General features: G+C 47.0%; 1 protein-coding gene across 2 annotated transcripts in view; it reads left to right on the top strand.

The window, feature by feature from the left end:
* The window catches only part of LOC106746411, a 431,128-nt gene that overhangs the window by 177,448 nt on the left and 228,654 nt on the right, over positions 1-25,026 (top strand). The gene's annotated exons all lie outside the window — the stretch shown is intronic.

Raw genomic sequence — 25,026 nt, 5'->3', positions numbered from 1 at the left:
CCCCCCGCCGAGTACTGTGTTAACGTGTCTCGGATGAGAAAAACGAATGGAAAGGGAATTCGGGCGGAATTCAAGGATACGATCGGTGATTGCTATCCGAGATATTTCGTAGAAAATCTTCTCGATGGGGTCGGAGAGTTTCACGTCTGCTACCTACTAACCGAAGAAATACTTCAAGACGAACTGATTGCGCTTAATTTATCCATGATTCCTCAGATGTTTATTTTTCGAATTCCCCACGTGTTCTGTGCGTATTCTTCGAAATTTTCCGTGAACTTTTTACTCATCTCTACGCTCTTTGAAAACGAAACGCAAGAATAAAAACGCAAGAGTAAAAAACGGATGGTGCGCAACGGTTTTTCCATTTTATTTCGGACGAGAGTGCGTAAATAGCGCGTAATTATATAGCTTTATTATTCATTTTGCATTAGGTGGGAACGGTCGAGCTAGCTAGGCGGACGTGAGCGTTTTGCGCTTTTGACGACGGAATTATAGGAACGAAATCCGATTACATGCAGACCAGGAGGCGGCGTGGATCTCATTACGCGAATTTAAAACGCCGAATGTAAACGGTCGTAGAAGCCGCGTGTGTGTTAACATATTGCGAGCCGGATATATAATTGTAATATTTTATTCAAACTCTACCTATCTATTAATGTTCTCCGAAGTGCGATCAGTGTGTTACCATTGAGAAGTAGCCAATAAACGGAGAAGTAGTCATGATTATAAATATAACATTGCTAATCGCTTGTCAGATCAAATCTTGCTGAAAAAGTCCGTTAATAGCAGGTACTGTTTCCATCAGTGAAATATGAAGGGAAATTGAAGGGAGACACGTGATGAAAATACGAACGACCTCGAGTGACCTTTTCAAGGTCAGGTCGAAGTTACCTAGAAATTGGCTTGTGCGAACAGCGTTTCCTAAATGTTTCACCGCAACATCTGCCGGGCAGATGTCGCGATTTCGCGGACGTTAGACAATGTTTCTCAACGTTGAGTCTGCATTTCGCAACGTCGATGCAACCTTTGCGGTGCTGCAACGTTTTTGCGCGAGGGCCTTCCNAATGCCCCCCCCCCCCTCTCCCCAATTACCAAAGACGACGATTCCCGCGTCTCCGGCGATGTGAGGTCCGTCGAACGGCGCGCACTATCGTTGCATCGAACGTAGTGTCGACTCCTCGGCTCGCGATTTCCCGTTGCCCCGCAAAGAACACGGCGGATGGGAGAACGTTTTGCGATATTCATTATCGCTGGCAGCTTGTCAGCGAACGCAACACAATTATGGCAGCGGCTGATCCGGCTGACGGCTCTCGCTGTCCTGCCGGCTTTCCGCACGCGGGCCGACCGCCCCTCCGCGTCGGCAAATTATATTCATATTTGGGGGATTACGTCGGCGATGCCCTCCCCCTCTCGCCGGCAGGAAACCTTTAAGGGACGCCGTGCTAATTATTTCCCGGGGCCGACCTTCCGCCCAGATTGAATTTCGCGATGGCGGCCGCGGAGACGGGAACGAGATATCTCCGCTTTGTGCTACGTCGCGTTCGGTCCATTACGCGCGGCCGCGTATCAGTCGACGTGCTAATTAGGCTAGTCATGCCGAGGAGTAACGAGTGATAATCAGAATGGAAATACGCCACTCTTCGCCGCGCGGCCCGCCATTGATTTACGATTATAACACGCCGACTGACACTTCGTGTTAATTGGATCGTAAAATCGACGCGTCTCTCCACCTCCCCTCGCTCACTCGTGAAAGTCATATTTCACAATCACCGTTTTTTTTTCTCGCTCACCGAAGGATACGCAGCTCCGTCGTCGCTTGCCTCGGAAGCTCCCTTACGATTCGGGAAAAGATCTCGGCTCGTTTTATTATCCATTCGTGTCGGATCAATTTTACGTTACTCGTTGTTCTCCACATTCGGAGAAACGACTTGATAACAGCAGCCGAATCTGTCGTATTCGGACTTTTTCTGTCACTCCCGGGTGACAAACAATCAGTTATGCGAACTGGGCTTTTTCTCACGCGCATCGTCAGTATGATCCCGAGTTTGATTTCATTATTACGTCGAATCCGTCCGTAGTTCATTATAGCGATTTAGCCTCTCATCAGGTGATTTTTCTCACCTGTCTGCATCGAGCGTGAGTGTGAAACGTTTCCTCCCGGCGGTTGTGGGTGCACGGCTGTTTGTTCTCTCGTGATTGCGCAGGCTCCAACGCTTGTCTCTCTGACGAAATCATAGCGGGGACATTCCTGGCAAGCGCGGAAGTCGCGGCGCGCGCATTAAGTCGTTCAGACGACGGAGGTGGCTGGAACAGCGCTGTAATATGCGCACGGAAGGCGGAATCGGCGGCTCCCAATTCACTTCCCGCTATTAATTTAAACGGCGCTGCGATATTCTGTACGGCTTAACTGAAAATGTCAGACCGTGATCGTTAAGCGCCGGGTTACAATCTCGACGACGAGAGCGGTCCGTTTCGCCGCTCACGTAAGCCGCTTGGTAGCTGCGTAGCTGCATGGCTGCGCAGAGCACATACGCCTCGCCTTGGGCTGTTTCGCGAAACTCCCGAGTAATTCCCGAGAGCACACACGCGAGTTATTCGAAAGTCACCGGAGGAGGTGGAGGAGACATCGAAACTCGCGCAAATGGCGCGCGTCCTTCCAGTTGACGTTCTAGCGAAGTCTCGAATTCCGAAACTATCGCGTCGAAGTGTCGTAGTTTCCTTCGGAATATCTCGGCCGGGGCTAAAGGTGAAAGGAATGACGCGATTTTTCGCCAGCTTGTCAACAACATTTGTATCTTAAAGAGAGAGAGAGAGAGAGGACACGCTAGAAGCTGGAAGAATCTGGGCTTTTTCGTGAATTTTTCGATTCAAAAATCAACTTCCAAAATATTGTCTGGACTCTGAAGAAGTCTCGCAATAGTTAACAAATGCACTTGGTTTCGGTGCAATATTTGGTAATTAGTATTGAGTGCGACAATAGTTACCAACTGTTTGGTAATCACGTCATAATTAGTCAAACAAATTCTTGAAAAAGTTGAGCCAATTAAATCCCTCAGTGACTAATGCCGAATGATTTTGTAATAATTACCAGTTTGGCAGTTACCAAAGCATTTTATGTCACAAAAGCAGGGAATTATGATTAAATCACCCGATAATTACTTTAACATTGTCTACATAATGCGGTGAATATTGTTAAACAATATAGTTTTATTTAATAAACAGTTTGATGATACGCATCATATAAGTAACTTAATAATAGTTACCAAACCTTGGTAACAAATATCAAACCTTGTTAAGGTTGCTCGTTAAAACTCATTATTTGATTATATTCACTTTACACATGGTTGAAATGATCTCACCAAAGCACTTGGTAACTTTGATCCCGACTTGATGGTTATTACCGGATCTGTTTTTCAGCGTCGCTTCAGAAACAGCACGTAGATTCATGATTTATTTACCGTCCCTCGGAAATCCATTCTCCGTGCAGAACTGGATGAAATTACACGAAATCGTAGAAGCGCACTGGCTCGCCGGGGCGCCGAGACGGGAATCTCGCGACGTTGACGGTTACAGTCGGCAGCTCGAAAATGTACTTTCGATTTGCGGACTTCGGCCATCCGTTACCGCTCGCCGTCTCGACGAGTGTCTCGAGGTGTTTTAAACTTTCGCAATACTCGCCGTCGAAACGAGCCACTCGGAGAGAAACTTTCCCCGTGTCTTCGCAGCCCGCCCTCGGCGAAGATGTCAGCCGCAACCCTAACCGCCCTCGCGATCATTTACTGTCCGCACGCGAACGCCCGGCCGCGAAAACACTCCCGATAGTCACATTTATATTCGGCGCGTGTCCATGCGACTCGCGAGATCCTAACGGCATATTGCCGTCCCGCACTTCCCTCCTTCCCACCCCGGTGTCCTTCGGCCGTGAGGATCCTATTTGCCCGGTGCATGCGATATGCAAGGGAGGCACGCGCCCTCAGGACCTCCGCCCTCGGAACAACGCGAAGCATGTAAAACGACGGAAAGGGACGTTGGTATTGTCGTGTATTCCGATACGCTCGTTGGCTCGCACGTAAGAAGAATTTATTGGAGGGATGGGGTAGAGTCGGTGTCCTTAAATCGAGCGATACGGGACGCGAGTGGAAGCGCAACGGTACAATTTTATCGCGTCTGTATGCGCTGTAGAGATTGTCTCTCTTTCTCTCTCTCTCTCTCTCTCTCCTTTTTTTTTTCGAAGAAAAATGTTGCAATATGGTTTCAGCAATTTCTTCTCTTGTTTAATGTTAACACAGGGATCATGTAGAAGGAACGGAGAAATTCGTGTAATACTGAAAGATGTTCTGGTGTAAGGTTAACATAGGATGCTACTATGGAAAAGTATGAAACTGTAAAATTTCCGTGCCTCTCTCAGAATAGTGATTTCCCCAAATGATTCCTCTTTTGTGTATTCACAAGAAACTATATGGAAGTATGTATTGTAGACACCAGTTAAAAATAAGATATATATTTTTTTATATGTACTCTCTTGCATTTTTAGGAGCCGAGATGAGCGTTAAACGTAGAAATTCACTAAAGTTTTATATGGCATGTGATTTTTTTTTATAACTTATAATAAAATGCATTATCATATGCTTTATGGTTTTGAAGGTATTCATGCATTGGCAGTTTCTCGATTACGAATACCGATCAATTTTACCGATTTTCAAACAACACGGTTCCAGTAATGGGATTAGCATTAATTGTAAGAGGCAGTTGGAGATGAAGAACCGTATTTATTATATATTTGACGATCCATTTCTGTTAATTCAGTTTCTCACGGCTTTGAGGAACTCCGTCAATCATTAACCTAGATTCCACCGTGGCGTTACTTTAGCTAACTAAATTCCTAATTAAAACATTTGTAACTGAAGTCAGTATTCCGCCGCGCGAATTCCGTCGGCAGCCAACTGAAATATTAACCGCGCGCGAGAGAGAGTCATTCGCCTGGAATATGAAACGCACGGAATGAAATGAATACGTAATCGGTTAGACGACGTCGTCCACTGTAAAGAAAACGATGGTCGAGAGCAGCTTGTGTTTCTGCCGCACCCTTACCGTGCGAAGTTTTGCCCGGAAGTATTATTCATTTCTTTCGCATATGCCTGCAGTTCGATATACCCCGGTCGAAATTTTAGATCCACTTTCGGAATGATTTTTCCAACATCCGTAGCTTCTGGAGAATCGATGTAAGTTTAATTTATAGAAACTTTAGTTCCTCAGCGCCTTGAAATGGCACAAAATGCTTGTAGGTTCTAAAGGACCTCAGCAAAGCTTCGTAAAACCTTCTAGATCCTTTGAACCTGTTTCTTGAAATTCTCCCTGCAATTCTCAAACTGTAACTCAAATAATAAACTATATCTTCAAGAATTATATAATAAAACTATATGATAAAATTCTATAATAAAACGCTTCTGTCTCACGAAAACTAATACGTGCTGCTCATATCACAAAGCGCATTTTCGTCGAAGTAACGAACTTAACACCTGACGTAGACGCCTCGAGACGATCTCCCGACCTCTCGCCGATCCGAGATATCGCGCGCAGTCCTCTCGACGCATCGTGAACCTTGCTTGCTTATTATCCCGCCAGATATACTTTGTCACCGGGTGTTTTTTTCCAGCATTTTCCGCAGGACTCACACGCGGCTATCGGGCGTGTAACATATTTCTATTTTTTGCCTGAATGTTTCATCCAGTTCAAAGGCTCCCCCGCATGTTTTTGTGAAACAAATGACACCGGGTCACGAACAAATTTACATTCAGCGATTTCGCATGCGGCCGACACACACACACACACACACACACATGACGCGATCGTATTTTTAAACGTTTAGCTTCCCGTATAACCACACACGGGAATATGCTAGAAATGAAATATTAGGAATATTTGTTTTAATTACGTGGGAGTTTCTCCGTCGCGTTGTTTTCTCCGTACCACATACCACTAACGTACCAGCCGAAATGCAGAGAGAGAGAGAGAGAGAGAGAGAGAGAGGGAGGATATATAATTATCACAAGTAATCTCAGAATATCATGGATTACGTGATCATTTCAGTGCAAATAAATTTCAGAAATACAGAACTAGTTTTTTTCTCAACGTTTCAATTTCAAATTGCTTATTCTGCTTAGAAAATGAAAATCTTAATATCCTTGCGGTTTCATCCCTGTTCCAGTCGTGCAAATAATAAATTGCCCGCAAAAGTTATTTCACAAATTTATTTCTACGCTTGACGCGACGCGTGTGAATATTAACGCAATCACTTCTCAATGGTTTAAAACTTCGGAGACCTGGCGGAGAGTTATCTCACTTCGGGATTATCTCACTGTACCGCGTCTGATAGTCCGTCGTTATCCTCAGAAGCGAGTCCAGTACAGCAATGGTGCTGGTACGACATTTAAGTGAGGTAACCTAGAACCGTGTCTAATTTACATTCGTATCATCTCCCGCGCCAACGCGGTAGATGTCTGTCGGTTTGCTACCATTATCCTCTAATTATTCGTTCGTTCGGGGGGCCGTCTTACGACGCCGGCCTTTCCTCGCGAAATTTGAGCACGTTTACGTTTGACGGCACGAAATCTAACATTATGGCCGAACGAAGATTACCTTTCGATGTTTGCATAATGAAGGAAGATACGAGTGATATAATACTCGTCATACTCGAGAACCTGAAAATCTTCCATCTCCAATCATTAATAACGATCTTTCCTCTTCAGCCCATTACCTTTAAACCGTTTCGACCTTATACCGGCCGTATCAGAAGTCAAATATATTCTTTCAACATCTCTTTCGCAAACATCAGGACAATCTTCTCCCATGCGAATTCAATCGTAGCGCTCGTCGTCCTTTTTTCACGGCACTTTAACTTTCCACTTTGACCCTTCGCGGTAAATATCTCAGCGCGCTGCGAGTCAAAATTCCAAGAGGCCGAGTTAAAAATGCAGATCCACCGGCCGATGAGAATTTCGAATTTCGGGTCTCTTGCCCGTGATCAAGATTTTCAATCTTGAGTAACTTCCTTCGCGGTTGGGAGTACCAACAATCTTCTCCGGGGTAAAATCGATCTCGCGTTTCGCGGAGAGAATTCACGTGCTCGCGGCTTCTGATGATACACCCTGTACATTGGAAGCGGTTCGCAGCGGCGTTGAAAGAGAGCGAGAGTGAGACGGCATCGAGGGGTCGACAACGGGCTCGTTTGAGCGTGCTAAACCGCCGAGGTTAAACCGCAGCCAGTCGTCACGGACGCGGCTCGTAGGAGCGCGGAGGGTGGTATCCGATAGACAATGGGGGTGGTATCGTGGAATCGCGTCCTGGCACGCATTGTGCGTACCCTCTAACGACGAGCGATTACCGGCACCGTGCGCTCCGTTTCCTGGGGGATGATCCCGCGATCTCTCGCGAATCAGCCGATTATCCATGCGCCCGTAGGAATTTTTCCCTGAGCGCCAACGACCTCCTGGGGATTTCGGGATCCCCGGCTTCGTTAGGAAGAAGTTCACGAAATACAGAGGAAAGTCACGAAAACCGACACGGGTATGGTCGAACCGAACTATGAAATTCGTTTGAACTGCTTTTATTTGAGTTCTCTCGATCATTTCCTATGGATGAGTATGTCGGTTTTGGTGACTTTCCTCTACACGAAGTTCGAGTCTTCCAGAAACAAATTGGAAGGGACCGTCCGAGGCACAGAACACGTAACTTCGGATTGTTGTTCGATTTCCTGTCGCGTATTAACTCGAGGAACACAATTGATTGCCTCCTTAGAAAAAAACTACCGGGTGTACCCGATATTTTCCACGTCACCTCTGTCAACACGCCGCGCAGCTAATAAACGTGGCGCCCGCGACATCTTCCGTGGGGGATCCTCGCAATTAATAGGCACTCATCGTCACTCAGTAATTTGTCCGCTCCTTCGGCGGTTTTACGGCGGGGCCAACTATTAATAAACTCTCTCGGCCGCTTGACAACCTGTTAACAGCGGATTGCCATAACTTACGTCGCCCGGTGTTCCACCCGCTTCCTCGACGCTGTCGCAGCGGCGCCGAAGAAATAACTCGTCGTGAGACGTCGCGCTCGAGCGAAAGAAAAAAAAGGCCGACGAAGCGGCCGAAATAAATGCGCGTCATATGCCGCCTTTAAAAGGGTCGATCCGGCACGGAAGCAGAAACATTTCACGAGCATGCATCACGGACGACACCCTCGCTGTCCCGGGGTGAACGCCGGCCATCGGTCGGTTGTGCGCGGCCGATCTAAAAATCCTGATTCATGGTGTCCCGCGGAAGGAACCGATGCCGGGATTTATGGCCCTCTTTTGGGTATAAGCTATGTCCTCGATCCAGCCGGTGGCCTCGCGTTACCCGACGTGCATGCGAATCAGAGCCGATCGAGGGGCCCCGAAAATCAGGACTCCCGCGAATGTACCGTGAAATACGTACACCGTGTTCGAGCTTGAACGAAATCTCAAGCGGATCTCAGTCGCCTCTGTTTTCCTCTTCTCGCGAAAACTCGGCGAGATCTCGTCGCGTCGCGAGCTTCCTGTATTCTGGAAATTTTTCATATCTCCGCGGGGATAAGTTTCGAATGAGATTTCCCTGAAACGAAAGTTAGATTGAAATTAACCGGCCGGTCTTAGATTTCGCTCTGTCCGGTTTCTGTTCTTGAAACATAAATTAACGTGGACCTCGCCTCTTCGAGTGTCGTTTCATTCGGGACGTTTATAGTGATTCTTTTATTTTCATTATTCAATCTCGCGTTCCTATTCCCCGGACGGTTTGGTTTTCGGGCGTCGGCGGATGCTCTTCTCTTTTCTTGTCGAAATTTCCGCTCGGACAAAATCGGAATCCACCGGGAAATCAATCACAGTCGCCACGGCTTGAATTGGACACCTTGTATATCCCAGCAGAATTTGGTCAGCGGGCGGACACGCCGAACACGGTCGATCCCGGGGCAACGATCCGGCGCTTTTACGACGCCGATCCGCGGTGATCCTCTTCGCACACTCGACTTGCGCAATCACTCACGTTGATTTTTCTCTTCACGTGCCCCTCGCCCGCAGTTAGCCGGCCCCGCCGAGCTGATGGAGCACGCGGAAATATCGCGCCGGCGGAATGCGAGGAACTCATTTCCGAGTGTGATATCGTACGTGCTCGGTTTTACGCGAGCTTCTCGCCTCGTGTGTGTAAAACTGTGCTGGAGATCAGATTTGCCGTGTAAAGTAACACGATTCGCCGTTATCGCGTGAAAGATTATCTTGCATTATTTATTTCCTTCGTTGCTCGAACATACGAGTTGATAATTAGATATATTTTATCATCGGAAGCCCGTTGGCCGATAATAAAATAATTTATACTTGTGTGCGTGTTCTATGATATATTATAAATACATCTAAATTAGACGCAATTATCCTGTTTGCTCATATTATATCTTATTATTGCAATATTGTTTTATATAATATAGAAGTGTATTTTTGTCATTTTATAATTTGCGAAGAAGAAACATCCAGCAGCGAAGCATCAAAACTACCATACCATTTTATTTTTCGGCCCTAAAGTTCTGTTGAAAGTGTAAAATTAAAATTTCTATGCATGGATGCAAATTAGCAACACTTCTCTGCTAAAATATAAAAATTATTATACATTTCCCGCGGTTTTATTGCTTTCTCTTCAAATAAATTTGCATCGAGGAACTCGGAAAATATTCAGAATAACGGAATGATTCGTTTAACAACTCGTCCCTCTTGTACCGAATCGTAATCTCCTGCACATTTCACACTCGACTCGATAACAAATCAAAAGCCAACGCAACGACTGATTGGACGGCCTACGCCACGCTACTTTATACGTTATAAACGTATTTACGACGCGCCGTTAGCGCCGGCAAGCGGCGGTCCCCGAGTCTAATCCCATAATTTTTTAACTGTCCCCACGAAATTGTGTCCCGGTGGGACATAACTCCGGGTCCTGAATCGGATAGATAGCAGTGGTCGCGACTTAGAGCTGCCATGACCTGACGAGCCGGGATTACGTTTGATCCTCTTGGGTTTGCCTCTCCCCTCGAGCGGTGGCACCTTTTACTTAGTGCGGAAGTCGCTGTATAAAACAACACGAGTGAGAGAGAGAGAGAAAGAGAGAGTCGAGCGTAGTTCGGGAACTTCCGTATCATTTGGTATTCCGTTCAGCTCGGCTCGTGCGTTTGTTAACGTGCGCGTTATCGCCATGATTTATGAACCGTATAAATATACCCGCGCAACGGTAACGTATGCCGCCGATATCTGCTTCCACTTTGTTACTTCCACCTACTACCGAAATGAGCGGTTCGCGTAAATTTTCCGCGAGAAATGAAATATAAACACGCCGATCTCTTTGCTCGGCTAATTAGTGGCTGACGTTAAAACGTGCGGGCGGCTCGCTCGCGCGCTCCTGTGAATAACAAATTTATGGCTCTTCACACGGACGAGATCGCTCCAATTACTCTATTCGCTCGGGAAATTTGATGTTTAAACGCCGTCGGGANGAAGGAGGGGGGGGGGGGGGGAATTTATGCGAAATGAAACGGATCGTCGAGAGGATCCGTTAGATACACAGCATCGGCTATAAGCTCATTAACGTGATAGATGATAGATGAAGTTCCGTTGAGCCAAGGATCGGAAATGTTCCGACACAATGGACACTTTTTATATTTTTATTAATGACGAGCGACTGTGGATCGAGCGAATATGTAAATATATGTAATATGGAAATTAGTCAAAGTGCGAAATATTAAGAAGATTAATTGTAAACGAAATATGCCGTATAGACGAGGATTGTTGAAACCGACGTATCATTTTATTTTTGCGTTCTAAGGCCTGGTTGGAAGTGTAAAATTACAATTTCTGGATGCGAACCAGCAATGCTTTATTTACCGCTGATTTATTACTCGAATTTTCACAAGGAGAAGAGCAAAACAGTACTTCAGGACAACGGAAACGATGCTAATAACACAACCGAATGAGCTTCCGAACAGAAACTGCCACTTCAGCTCCAACTACTGTACACAATAGACGAAGTTCATGTAATGTCCGACAAGGTTTAATGCTTTACAGCCGAGAAACATGGGTATGTCCATTTACCATACCTATTTCAGTTTGATATTTTCCTACTAAACCTATTTCACTTCTCTTTTATTTTTAATTCATAAAATAATAAGGATCTATTCCATCGATACCTCGCGCATTTTCCAAAGATGCTTCAACTCGCAATATAACAAAGGCAATGGAACCAACAACGAACTCCTACGCGCTCGAAAGAGAGAGAGAGAGAGAGAGAGAGATTATCATAAAAAATTACATGTTAATATAATCATCTTCAAACGAACTTTTCACGCAGCCCACAATACAGAGACGCGATGCGGTTAATCCGCAGGGAGGGGTGGAAGCTTGAGGAACGCGAACGTATGAAAATTTCGAGCACCGAGCTGTGCCGAGAGGATCGAAGATTAGAAGGGGAGAAATAGAAACAGAGAAGGAGGAAGAAAGGGAGAGAGGCGTTCCGGGAACGTCGAAGGAGGCCGAGGTCGTTTTGCATGAGGTTGCGAAAGCGATGAGGAGGGTTGCCGGTGGCTCGACCGCAAACACCTCACGTACCGTCGTGTAGATTAAAGCTCGGCACCCCTCGGCCTCTCTCGTGTGCATGTTGAAAACACCCGGGAAATCTCGCGAGTTCACGACGAGGTCGAATCGCGATCGCGGAGACGCACGGCGTGAGCGAAGGTGTGCTGGCGAGCTGTGTGTTCGTGACGGTGGTGGCGGCTACGCGAGAGGAAAAATCAACTCACGAACTTACCCGGGATCAGACACGCGTCCTAAAGAGCCGGTAAGCCGGCCCGGGCCGGTACTGTCGTTGGGAATAAGACGGTATTCCGTCACGAGATCTCTCCCGGACTCCAACTTCCCCGACTACGTCGTATTAAAAGCTCGTTGGAGTTGCACGTGATCGACGTTGTCGATCTCGACGACGGCCGGGATTTATTCTCAGGCGACCTGTGCGCCCGTATGGGTGACTCGCCACTACGTGTGTGTTTCGGCACATTCGTTCTCCTCGCAGAGGATTCCGCCACTTCACAATGTAATCTTACGAGCAGAACGGTATCTACTACTTTTCCTTGCGTTCCGAAGGAGAAAAGCGGCGCTCTCTTAGCGCGGGTGTTCCGGTGATAGGATATCTGCGATAGGATTCAGCGTGCACACTGAAGGAAAGGATGTCTAAGAGATAAAACAATATTTACTCGTATTTTGCGTACCAAGCGATTTTATGGCGATTAATTCGCGTTACGATATTCGCGATGAAATCACGTAATTGTGGCGTAAAAACTGTAAACGAAGCTATAAGCGAGGTATGTATAATGCACGAGAGAGGAGAGTCTGCTGAAAGAAGATTGATACTCGTTCCCTCCACGCTGGCAGCTTGGTTCATTAACTATCGAATACATTTTCTCTGCCTCCGATATCCCGTTAGGCTAATTAGCTCATAATCGTGAAAACGATAACGATACGATGAGAGGTCGCTGATACATCTTACCGACAGACCTTCCAAGGGAGTGATTATAGTTCGTCGTGAAAACGAGATCGAGAGTAAGAAGAAGTCGCAATTAGAAGGAGATCCCTTCCTCTCCTTTCTGTCCGCCTTCGTTAAACCAATCACGATAAAGATTAAAGTCGTCTCATCGCGGCTTCCGCCAGCGTACAGGAACCACCCTGCCCGCGACGAGGACAATTTCACAGCCGTTAAGCGCGCAGTTCGCTCTCGAGAATGCTGGCACCACTTCCGGCGGTTCTTCCCCCGAAAACATACCTCGCCGACGAACCTCAATTTCGCGGCGTCTCCTCCCGCCTCTTAATCTAATAGCCGCGAATTCCCGAGACTTTTACGGACGGTGATTCATCGCGAATGACTGTCGTTGTCTCTCGCTTTTTAACGCGCCGCTAAATAGTCGGAGAACCGCGCGAGTTGGACGGTTACGATCGCGATTTATGCGCGTTCCTACGGCATACCGATCCGCGAGCGATGTCGTTTGACGTCGCGTCGCGCGAATCACACCGATCAAAAATATATAATCATATATATGATTTATATATGTATATATGAAATTCGTCTCTATATGGCTGCGTATGTAATTATACATGATTATATATGTTCACGCGAAATAAAAATACTGTTGAATGAAGAACGGAAAACAAAGTATCAAAAATTCCCTTTCGATTTTTCCGAACTATATATTGGAAATTAGAGCTGAGTTTTGATTTCGCTCGCTGTATTTATGGTCGCCGCAGAATGAATTATAATTATAAAATCGTACGAACTCACTGAGTGAGTTTCGATTTGAATTATGCTAGTAGTTTTGTCCGTATGGATAATGTAGATGTTCAGAAGGCGATTTGCATCTCCGTAACGGGGAAGAAAATTCGCTCATTTTCGCTCGCTGACAAATTGATCAAAAGCGCTCCGCTTAAGGAGCCACCCTTTTTCACTTTATCATTTTGAACTGTCGGTAAATGCGTGTGACGGGAGAGCTCCTACATTATCCATAATTGACGGTTTAGATGCAGGATGCAATTTCTGTGTTATCGATCATCGTGTTTTATTCGGCGTTTTCGACAAGTCCGCGAGCGTTGCGGAGAACGATAAAAGCGGGTATGAATTGTGTCGTGAATAATAATTCCAATTATAAATATATAAAGCGCGCTTTATTTACCGAAGAATCGGAGAGTGTTGAGAGAAAGAGAAAGAGAGAGAGAGAGAGAGAGGGAATGAGAGAAATGTACATCGCGGATGTGATTGGAAATTATAATTTAATAAGATTAGTGATGTCGAATCAGTCACGGCTGAAAATTGCGATAAAACAAACTAAGGGATGAAGCGGCGTCCGAGTGCGCGCGCGCAAATAAATTGGACTCGCTGTTAATTGTAACTTCGACGAAATTGATTCCGGCCGGTCCGTTCAATTTATCCGCCCGGCGCGCTACGCAAAATATAGTAATTATGGCCGGGCCGTGACACATCGACGTTTTAATTATCAAATTTTACACCGCGTGCTGGCAATATTTCGGAAGTTTATGCCGTAAGCTTGTCACTCTCAATGAAAAGCGCGCGAGCTTCCGAGCCTCGCCGACGAATAAATTCTGAATTACACGCTCTCCGCCCTCCCCCTCCCCCGGAGTTACTCGTCCGTGCACTCGGCCGATGTGAAATATTCGACGACGGGTTATCCGTAATCAGCTTACGATAATGTTCGATCAGGGCTCCTGCGACAATCTGTAAAGATTAACAGGGCTAAAGCTCCGGTCGGCCGGCCGGCCGGCCGGTCGCGAGATCGATTCACTCACCGCGATGAGTTCGGCTTTAGGGTAGTTTTAACGCACGTGGCGGCGGCGCGCCGTCGCGACATTGACGCGGCCGTAAACATATATGGTGAGGGTGGCCGTAATTCCGAGCCGTAAAAGAGGAGGCTCAGGAGGACGATGGAAGAGGGTGACCCGTGGTTCTCGCGGTGCGTCGGGTCGTTAGCGTTTTACCGACCCTCTAAACGCTCTCCGGCGAATATTTAAGGAGCGCAAAAATCGAGCGGCCGCCCCGGCCGCTTTCCGATTGGCGATTCCTAGTCACTCGCGTGTTTCCGCGCGTTCAAATCCGCCCGGGAAAGAGATTACGAGCACAGCTCGTACGCGCTTATTACCCGGAGATAACGCGCGGGGTGGCTTTTCGGATCTCGCGCAGTTACGCTGACGACTGCATTATGTATTACGGCGCACTGAAAATTTCATTAAGTCCCATCCCGGGAACGACGCGCCGTGTCCGACGGCTGGAATTTGCATAGCGAGCGTTGCACCGCCGCGTATCGAACTGGGGTTTAACAGTGCCGCCTATTGCCGCGACCTGGCGGACGCGTAAAACGTCTCCGCCGAGTCTTGGGGCGCGATCGATGCACGCGTGGCGGACGTTTGTAATAACGTTTAATCTGTGTCGCGCCGCGCACGCATCGCGAGAACAGCCGTAGGTTCGCAGGCGTGGAGGCACCGAAACCGACATATTTGCACTCGGGGCTCGGAAGTCCGGTTGAAGGGGGTGAGATGAACATTTCGGCACGCAGATACGAGCCATGCATCGTTTCACCGTCGAAATGTCCGACGGCCTTGCGAAAAGTATTTCTTCTCGAACGACTGTTTCCCAAAGTAACTGTTTTCTATGATTGAACAGTCCCGAGTAGCAGTAATCGCTACTTGTGACAGCCTGCCTAGTATTTTCCACAGCGCTGTATAAGTGCTTATCCTCTTACCGGAGGCCCGTTTTTCACAATCGAACGTCCGAGGGCTTGGAAATAATCTTCGTATCTTTTAAGATCCTTTCGAGGATCGAACCCGACTTTGCCGTCTTACCTCCTATCGTCCTGTGAAATTAACGAAAGATTTAGCACAAGGCCAAAATTTCCTCTCGGGTGTGCGCGCATCAAATATCTTCCCCGGAATGTTGCAGCAACGTAAAACAGGGAGTGCGCGCATTTCCTAAATTGCGATTTCCGCGTCGCTCAACGAGAGAGAATTCTCGCGCGTGCAACAGCGAGGACGAACGTCACCGTCCTAAGGAGCGCCTGACATCCCGGAAACGGCAAATAAAGCCGCGATCGTGCTCGTGTACCGGTTGAGAGCTCGATACATTTAATTAAGTGCCGCATAAGCGAGCGCTCTCGGAAAACTGCTACGTTCCCGCGGCATGCGCGCGCGCGCGCCGGTACATTACATTACTCCGGGAGGATCGCGGTGTAATTCGCGCATGCGCCGCCCGCGAACGAATTCATTCCCCGTCGTAAAGCTTCCTATTATTTTAATAGCTGTCCGTACGACGACGATAAAACTTTCGCGATCCGGGATTACGCAGAGACGTGCGCACGTGTCCCCCCCCCCCTTCCTTCCTCTTCACTCCACTCTTTCGGAGGAAGGAAACGCGAGAAGCTCCGCGCGGAAGTCGCGTTAGCGCTCGTAAAGAGAGAGTCTCTCTCTCTCTCTCTCTCTTTCCCTCGTCCAATAGATAGATAGAGGGACGAGTCGTACGCGGAAAAAGGGACGGGGAAGGATGACAGAGGGTGGAGAGATGTTAAGGACGAACGCTAGGGGAGGGGGGAGGGACCGAGGACGGAGAGTCGGTTCCACGAGGTGTAAGCGAACCGGAGAAATGGCCTGGCTTAATCCTCGCAGCGCGATGCGTAGCGCGCGTGAAGAGCGTGGCCGCCGCCGACGGTGGCCTCGCGACGACGAGCCCGGGCTCGTTTCTCCCGGGGTATAACGCCCCGCGAAATAGCCCCTTTAGTATGATATACGTATCACTTACGCGGCGCGATAATGAAAAGATTCGCCGGCTCTTTATGACTTCCGCGCGCCGGCTAACAGGATCGTACGTTTTCCACCCTCCCCTCCGCCCCTTCGCCCACTCGGGCTCTTCTTCGCGCGGATTTTCCCGGGGGATTTCTTTTTTTTTTACGCTCGCTCCGCGATCGATATATCATACGCGCGCGTTGGCATCGGTTCTTTATGCGCGAGATTAAGCGTGATTATCGGTCGGAGCCGCCGAGGGGTAAGCGCGTAACGAGTCCCCGAATCTCGGATGAAATCGATAGTCGTTCGGCGCTGTAGTTTTGAAACGGCCGGTTCATTCACATCGCCGGGAAAGGAAGCGGGGGAAACGATGTTCCCCGTAGTATTGGCTTTCTCGCGGGATATTAATCGAATGATCAGATTTAGTTGTTATTTCGTAATAGGTAAATCCTTGATGAAATTCCGCGAGACTGTAAATCGAGTTGCGTATGGGATTTTTCGCGTTTGTCAAAGCGCGAATGCCGGGTCGGCCGGGAGTTGCCTCGTTTTCATTTCTCATCGCGTGATGCGAGTCGTGCTAATGGCAGTTGCTGCATATTACAAGAGGATAATCGCGACTTTTGTGCGTTGAAAGAAGATTTTGAAATCCACGCGTCGATACGACGTCTCCCAGACGCTGTGCTTTCGCGAGAGGAATGTACACGTTGTTAATCACAAATCTCACTTCACTTGGTTATTACCTCATTTCAACGAAACTCTTCATCAAATTCGACGAGATTGTAAATTGACTTGCAACGTGTTGAGGAGAGAGAGAGAGAGAGAGAGAGAGAGAGTCGTAAAAATCATACTGCTTAAGATATTTTTCAAACTCGTACACAGTGTGTAATTGACAGTTTTTGTACTTTGTGCGTGAACGCGAAGGTTTGGAAGTTTCTTAGAAGGATCGCGATTTTTTTCGCGCGTCCGGGCGCACGAGAAATCGAGTATTTTTCGTCCACTTGCTTCTCGACCCCGAGAACGATTTCCCGCGTGTTTTCCCCGCCGCTTTCCTCAGCCACCTTGGCGAAATAATATAAAATCAGAATAGTGAAAGGAGTTGCGCGAACCCGTCAGCGGATTGGCTTTCTACGCTCGACGCTGAGTTACAGGCGCGCTTTGGTAAATTATGTTTACCGCGAAGCGTAGCGCCCGATCGATCGGTGCAACCGGTAAGCGGATCGTTTTGTGAAAGCGCAAAAGCGGCTGATGTACGTTCACGGCGCGCACCTCGAAGCTGATCGAAGCCTTCGCGGATGGAGGCAGGAATGACTTTGTAGCGTCGCCGGGCCGTTTAATAAGTCCACGACGACGAATGGTGGGCGGTGGCGGGTGAGTTAGGGCGACATTTCGGGAATCCAGCCGAGTAAGCGTATCGCGCATCAGCCGGCAGTTACGCGGATGAAAGATGCCGCCGGGAAAACAGCGCATTTGCTCGCTCCGCTATTTTCTCGCGCGCGCGCTCGATCATACTTAAAATCCGGCTGTGCGAGCAGCACCCTCGCTCTTCCGTATCTTCCTCGCTGTATTTCATGAAATCCAATCCTTTCTCGACTTCTCCCTCTCCCTCCCTCTCTCAGCTCTCTTTCTCCCGCACGTGAAAGCGAACGCTCTTGTTGGTCATACGATTATTCATTCCCCGGCAGCTAATATCAAGCTCATTTGCATCATCGGAAGGTTGAAAAATGCTCATATTGTTGAACTTTTCCTTGCCTTCTCGAACGTCGAATGAAAGGACTAAAAAACGCACGACTTTTTTAATTCGATCCAGCCTGAACGGCGCGTGAATTTATACGTCCGTCTCGATTCTTCGATAGTGTAATTCATCCCTACTTTGATTGTGATGTCTTAAATTTTGACGGTAAAATAGGTCGTTCAAGGTGGCATTAAAATGAAATCTGCACCCAGCGAGGAAGATTCATCGAATCGACGTTCGATTCGATGTAATTTCAATTGTTCCGACGTTGATTTGACGTCTATTCGATGTTCGTTTCTCGCCGGGTGGGATTTTATAATATTAGAAACGTTCGAGAGGGAAGTTAACGAGTGACGATATCGTCAAAGTAGGTTTTGACTAGTCTTTAAGCAATCTAATATGACGCAAATTTTCCTTAAGGCCGCCAAAATAGTATCCAAATTTCGACTCGATATATCCGCTCCTGAAAAAACAAACGGAAACGCACAATGTTACCATGCATCGATCGAATTGTCCGGCACTTTGTAGTGTTCGAGTGATTAGATAATGGCGGTTTTCGAACTCAACTCTTAATGGGTGACGCATTTCTCTCTTGCGCAGTGGTAACACCCGGTCGAGTGCTGTCTCGGCTCGGTTCGTTGAACTCATCGCAATCCGTCTTTTCTGTATTACGCGCAGTATTCCAAAAAGGAATTAACTCCGGGGCGCGAGATAAATTCCGCCATACTCTATTTCCAACCCTCCTTCATAAAACGCGGCCTTTCGCTCGCACGCTCGCTCGCTCTTTTTCCGCCCCCTAAAATTCACTCGCCCGCTCGCTCTCTCGCGTTTTGTGCGCGCGTGTCTGTCTCTCAGCCTCGCGAACCTCCTCTCGGGGCTCACACTCTATTTCCACGACATCCCCTCTTGTCTCGTGACTGCGCGTGTGTCCCGGTAACGAGCCAGCCGTACTGCCGAGGAGGGAAAAGATTGGATTCCCGAGAATTTCGAGAGAAGAATTTTTTAATACGCGTACATAAACGTTTTTTCGCATCGAGCGGCGCGCGCGACGTTCCGACGACGTAAAAATGTTCTTTATGCGGGAGAGAGGCTTTTCGGCCGCGAGATGTTGAACGAAATGCGCGGCCGGAAACCAAGAAGAAGAACGTTAATCCCGACGATGGTGTACCACTCGCATACCTGCCGGTTCTCCTCCTCGAAGCCGCGAGAGTTTCCGCCGCAATTAACGCGAGCGCCAGCGTTGTCACGCGGGATTGCCGAGGTTGCGAGGTTTTATCCACGTGGCGAAACGACGGCGTAATCGAGGGTTTCGCAACGCGTCCGTGAACGTCATTTAATATTGCACTCGGTATCTGCCTTTTTACCAACACTTAGATCTTTAATACGGACTGGTGTGTCCGTTTGTTAAATCTCTTTGAACCTTTGTAACCCGATTATTGGAATTCTGAAATATGATAACGTCAAAAACCCCATAGGGATCATATACATTCGGTCAGTACTGGAGACTGGCGAGATATCGATTCAATATTGACATGAAATTTGACGTTACGATACCTTAAATAGGAAAGCTGAAGATGTCTCATTAACGTGGAACGTAAATAGTGGTAAGAGCGGCTGCCTGGCAAGCAGGAAGACCCGAGATTTTTGCCCCAGCCGACAAACTTGCCTCGCTCCGATGTTTTTCAATTCATATGACATTAAAAGCGGATATCTGCAAGTGTAAATAAAAGCTCCACGGCCGAAGTTCTGACTTCCTTCCTCCAACCGTTCGATTGTGGTATTAACAATCGTGCGGAAATAATAATCATTGCTAAAAGTCGGCATTTTACTAGTATTGAGGATGAATAATTTTTATTTTCGCAATACCGAGAAACGATACATCTAATATTGTTCATTAAAAATCGGTACTGAGTCAGCACTTTGCCAGCAGTTATTTCCTACCTGGGATATAAATTGATAGCCAAATTTTAATTTACAACGAACAGTCGATTACTTTTAAACAACACGTACTCTGACGCGAAGAAAATAAGAACGAATAACTGCTGTAAGCACAGACTTTTTGGCGACTTTGATATTATTGCGAATATTGTATATAACTAATATAAAATTATATTATTATATTATAATATTATTGCTAATGATATCACTTGAACGTATCATAATGATGCGCAACGGTGAGCGGAACCTTTAGAAATCCAGATGTATGGGCACGCAACTTGGAAGTTATGCAACGTAATAGAGGGTTGATGTCTATCCAACAAAATGAACAAAATGATTAAAATACGCACAATTACACCGAGAAATTGGAGGTGGATCGCGAAATAACTCGGCATTGAAATTCTCGGCGTAACGCGCTCGGATCGAGATCTCTATTTATATCCGCGCACGTCGTTGATCGATAACAGTCTCGTTGGTCGCGAGGCGAAGCGGCAAGCTCGAATCAAGCCGCGAGTAGGACAGAAACGGCAGAATGTGGGAATGCAGCCGGATCGTAAAAGGGTCGCGATCCTTTCCGACTGCCGGCGCGGCGCGCGTCTGAATCGCCGACGGAGAGGGAGAAGGAATTTTTCCAGATACTTTCACGCGCGTCAAGAAGGACGCCTCTCGTTCTGCTCGACTGCGAGGAGAAACCTTGCGGTGCTTGCTCGCTCGCTCGCAGGACGAGGAGAGGTACGAGGATCGTTAAAGGCCGTCGTCATCTCCGCGCTCGTCAACGTTCCCGTCCTCCCGGGGAGGATTTTCCGCCGGCCTGCGAGAACTGCGAGATAGCGCAAGTTGCGGGTGAAATTGCACCACCTGCTTCGCGACGTTGCATCGGAGCGAAGGGAGAGATTTTATTGCGAGCTTCGGGTAACTAATCTCTACGGACCGACGAGAGATTCTGCGAGATTCGAAAATCTCCTAAACGTAGAATCGCCTGAACGGAGAATTTGTGTCTCGCGAGGCTCGCTTCGTCGGATGTTCAGCCCAAGGTCAATATTATTATTTTTTATTTACTCAGTACGCCTCGATCGCGTCAGATTTCATTGAAATCATTTCCCTCGCGATGACTCTCTCTCTCTCTCTCTCTCTTTTTCTCTCCTTCTCTGTAGACCTTAGCAGCTCCGACTGTAATATAATCAAAGAAGAAAACTAATTTAACACCGAAGTCGGAGTATTGATCTAATCTCAGGATAATCTAATAAGTCGGTGCGATCGGCTCCGGATGGTCTTGAAAGTTTTCTTTTTCTTGTTTTTTAATCCGATCCAAAGTCGATCCCGGCGCAATCTCGCTTTATCGGAGCTGATGAGCGAGTTCGAAAAACGAGATCGAAGGGAAGACGAAGAGAATCCGCTGTTAAAGAGGGCCGCCTCGGCCGTGTAAACGCCCGCTCGGGGGATTAATTGCCGAAATAACTGCAGACACGAAGGAATCGTTTAAGCTCACATCCCGGGACATTGTTTAGCGTGGCCATACAACCGGCTGGAACGCGCCTTGTCTCCGGACACACGGGACATAATATACGGGGACAGTTACGGTCCTAGTCCGACATATATTATGTCCTGTGTAAGTGCACCGCCCTGGGCGTCCGTCGCGTAACACCCCCTTGCGCGCGCGCGCGCGCGAGAAATGCGCTTCGTGAAAAATGAACTCGGTTTGTCCTAAGTTAACCGGCGACACTCGCGACACGTAACCACCGTTCTTGCTCGATTCTCACCGTATCGAGTCTCCGAACTCGAAATCTTGGCTATATGTTCATCTTTTTCCCGCAACACGGTAGAAGCCAAGATAGCGAAAAGGGGTTCAATTCCAACGATATCATTTATTATCATCTTTCAGCGGTCATGATGCACAGACATTCCGAAATGTTGCGTCTGATTGAAGATTCTCGATGTCAGCACCTGCCTGGCACTGCATTTTAACGGAGTCTCGCCCACTATGAATATTTATGACGGTGCGTCCGCGCGCGCCCCCTTTGTGTTTCCAGTGGGAAACAATCGCTTACTCGATATCAATTTGTCGTTTTGCACTCGCATCTTCTGACGCTCCTCGAGCCGGCTCATTTGCGACGCGAGACCCTACGTCGTACGGTGTATAAATGTTTAACTTCAATTTCGGCTCGGTGGAAATAAATAGGAGAGAATCCCTATCCTCTCCCGCGAATACAAGGCGAGCTTTATTTTAACANCCCCCCCCCCCCCGACCGAGATTTTATTTCCGCTGTTCACCGCGCGCAGGCGCATGCGACACGGCCGATTTATTCGTTCGTCACGCGGAATCGGTTGTGCGATAAATAAAATTCGCACATGGGGAAGCGAACGCAAGGGAACTCGAGAAACGACGGGTCCGCCACGGCTCGTCGCGATCTACGTGTGGTACACGCGACGATGCGTGCGGTGGTTTCGCGCGTGTCACGTTTAAATTGAGCGCACGAAAAAAAAAGAAAACAAAAAACAAAAGGAGGAAAAACACGGTCCGCTTCGCAGTTCGCAGCTACCGCGCGTCTGCATTTTTCACTCGCTACGCCTACTTTTCGTCGGCTACTCCTCGCGAAATGACTCATTATCGTCGCTCAAAATAAACCTCCGTGGCTCGACACGATATATCGTCGTACACCTTTTGATAAATATAAATGAACAATGGAGGAGGGAGGGATAATGAACTCACACGTGCACTATATATATAAAGTTATTTTATATTATTATTATTATTATACTATTATTACATTGTTAGCTCTGATACTAAATGTTAAAAGATGTGTCCTCGCATCCGGTATAGACAATGAGAGGGAGAAACGATCAGTTCAGGTTTGTCACGTTAAATGCGACAAAATGTAAAGAACACGTTTAAGCTGTTCTGACGCGATAGCCTAGGTAGAAGGGATAGGAGAAATTGGCCGAGAACTGTTGTGAGCAGAAAATGACGGCGCCGATTAGAGAAACGAAGGCGGGTGTGTCCCGCTAATTGCGCCCTCGACTTGAAATATTTCGACGTGCCCGGGATTTGGTCGCGCGTGCCGCCATACGCCGCCGATGAGTTGGGCAAATATTTACGACCGTCTCCCCGTCTCGCGATTCTCCTCGGGGCGCGAACAGAGCCGCCGCTGTTACGTTTCGAGGGATCCATTTTTTCCGTATTAAAATAAAATTAAAGCAAGGCTCGCGCCGTGTGACGAGAGAAGAATGGCCCGCATGAAAAATCACCGTCCGCCTCTCCGCGAAGAAAGGATATTACGGATGTTACGTTCCTCTTGCTGGAATCGTAAATCTTTTCGCGCCGCCGCCGAGTTTCGCGAGGTTTTACGAGACGACACGGGCTGCCTGCTCGTCGGACTGCCAACAATTCTCCTCTTTGACCGATGAGTACTTGATCCTTCCGTGCGTTATTGGACGGAGCAACTTTTGTTCGGGCGAGCGGGAGTATGGATCAATCGATGAATAATCGATTAACCTGTCTACGTTGCCAGGAGATTTGGAAAATTGTTAGACTTATAATGAAAATTTCACGATTATGCTCATTATAGTGGATTGTTATAAGTGTACCATAGCCGAGTAAGGCTTCTATGATACTTTTTTTGGTTCATGAATGTTTATATCTTCGAGAACAATTCCCTGCATGTATGTCTACATGAATTTCTTTCTTCTTTAGATCGACGTCATGTGTGAGAAAACGAAACTAAAACGCGTGACTGCTATAATTCGATCTTTCTACTGTAAAAAGTCCACGATTATCCGCTTCCGTGATAACGACCGAGCGAAGTGAACGGATATATCCGCTTCTGACGTAAATGGGGATTAACGTCTCTCTTACGGAGAAAAATAATTCAGAGGAACTGTAAGTTTTATACTGTTGCGGGAAATAAATATATATACCAAGTGTTTATTAAGTATATATATGTATTGCTCAATATTTTAGGAGCTGATTTTTGAGATCATTTTATGAAGAAATGAACATATTCATATGAACTTTCTTTTTTTCGTAAAATAACCACGAAAATGAACTCCTAAAATATTGGACAGTGCACGGAAAGAATTCAAAACTCTATATACTTATAAGACATATATTTTCATATGTAATATTATATATATATCAGCAAGAATATATTATCTTATATGAAGTTAAAATTTACTTTTACAAAATGTATGAAAAGAATCCGTATAGTTCTGCTTAAAATATATATTCAAGTCATTCGATTATAACAATTTTCATTACGAGGGAAAATATATTCAAATGAAGAATCGAATCAGTTTGAAGATATTGTTCTTCCTATATTCAATTTGTCCGATATTTCCTCTCAATTCATGAAAAATTATTCTTGAATAACACGGATATGACATTTTTAGTGCAACCATATAGAATTTCTTCACGTAAAAGCTGATTTTATCTTCACATAAAATTACATATTCTTATTTATATATGAAAGAAATTATATATGAGCTTTGAATTAACATTAACTTTCTTCCCGTGTACTCAAAAAAGGAATATCCCGTATATATTCACTTATTCACCACGACAGAAAATTCGCCGTCCCATTAAATTACTTTTCTGCACGCAACGAAGGCGCACACTAAGTCATAAAGCGCCCGGTAATTTATTTCACCGCCAGTTTCTCGCAATTATACAATGCTTCGCAACATTTTATTGACCATCGCCCGTAACCATCACCCGGTACATCAATTAGCGCTCGTGCGTGGCGACGGCGGGGAGTTCATTACGCGGAGAATCTCTCGCACCGACGGGAATCTAAGTGATGATCGAGACGATTAACTCTTTTTAACGATCACCGATATCCGATAGTTAAGACACTCGGGCGACACTCGCGTCGTTGCACCGGTCGCGTCAATTACCGGGCTAATTGATTTCGATTTTGCGGATCTATGAGTAGCAAAGTTTTTCAACCTACGTTCGTCGCGTCGGGGGGTTGCGGTTGCGGCGGGG

The sequence above is a fragment of the Dinoponera quadriceps genome, unplaced genomic scaffold, assembly GCF_001313825.1.
Source record: "Dinoponera quadriceps isolate SergipeBrazil2010 unplaced genomic scaffold, ASM131382v1 scaffold566, whole genome shotgun sequence".
NCBI classification, from domain to species: Eukaryota; Metazoa; Arthropoda; class Insecta; order Hymenoptera; family Formicidae; genus Dinoponera; species Dinoponera quadriceps.
This window is presented reverse-complemented; position numbering and strand designations above follow the sequence as displayed.